General features: G+C 40.6%; 1 long non-coding RNA gene across 1 annotated transcript; it reads left to right on the top strand.

Annotated features, from left to right (window-relative positions):
- Window positions 1-356: 356 nt before the first annotated feature.
- LOC102216234 (uncharacterized) lies at window positions 357-1,082 on the top strand. The gene is made up of 3 exons (XR_311741.2): window positions 357-494; window positions 572-642; window positions 1,005-1,082. It is a non-coding gene; the product is annotated as an uncharacterized LOC102216234 (long non-coding RNA).
- Window positions 1,083-1,088: the final 6 nt, after the last annotated feature.

The raw sequence follows: 1,088 nt of genomic DNA, 5'->3' as shown, positions 1-1,088 counted from the left end.
TAAACTGGGATCCATGTTCAGTAATATCTGACTGATGTGGATTTTGAATATTACATGTAACATGTCCAGAAGAACTATGATAAAAATTTAAATGCATTCTAAAACCTGCACACGCATGGTCACGTAAACGTAAACTGCAGTGAACATTCATCTTAGGATCAAACGAGAACACATTTTTTTGCCTGCAGGGTGTAATTAATGAAAAAAAACCTAAAATGCTGGATTAACGCACTAGGTGTACTGTCCAAGGATCTACAAATGTAACATTAGCATGGCCAATTATGCAAATTAGGCGATGACATCATTTAGCGACTTCTAGGACAACCAATAGTGATTTTCCTTGTTGAGGAGTTGGCAACACTGTTTGGCAGTCATTGAACGCATCACAGTGCCGTGAGCAAAGGCCTAGTCCAACTGCAGAATTTCTTCTTTTCCTCCCGTCGATCTGGTGAGATGCATGCTGTTCTGGTGCCCTCTGCGATCTGGAAACCTGGGTACATTTAACACCAGTCACTGTAGATAGGTTTACAAAACGTTTGTACTTAAAACTGATGCTTTAATGTGTTGTTAGAGAGAGAAATCATGAAGCGGTACGGGCTGAGCCGAGTCCGACAAGCATCCGCCATTACACCAACTCCTCTGGTGAGTTAGCTTGGAGCTCATGTTTACATTGAATATTATGTCCATTTTTATGCTGCAGCCAGGTGTCAAGTTAACTGCTGGGATGTTTTTTTTTTTTTTTTGTTGAGGAAGAAAGCTAAATGTTATAGAATGTGTGAATGAGCTTAGCTGAATGTTAGCAAGCTAGCGGCTAAGCAAGCCTGGCTACCGTCCTAATATGGCGGCCGATACAAGGTCAATTACCGAGTTGATGTGTTTATGCCTAAGAATTTTTATTTTTATTTTTACATGAACAAGCCTGTATTTTTTTTATGATGTTGAGACTGCTAGATGAGCCGTTAGTGATACTGGAAGTCATGAGTATGCTTTGGTTAATTCTCCAGCATCCGGGTGTGTGTAGGCTGGTTTTTCCTTTGGTATCCTGTTCCTACTGGATGATGTTCCTCATCTGATGACTCCACTGAAAC

Source organism: Pundamilia nyererei, unplaced genomic scaffold (assembly GCF_000239375.1).
Source record: "Pundamilia nyererei isolate P.nyererei 1_Seehausen unplaced genomic scaffold, PunNye1.0 scaffold00053, whole genome shotgun sequence".
Classification (NCBI taxonomy): Eukaryota; Metazoa; Chordata; class Actinopteri; order Cichliformes; family Cichlidae; genus Pundamilia; species Pundamilia nyererei.
Note: the sequence above shows the minus strand (reverse complement) of the source record. Positions and strands in the feature narration are given on the sequence as shown.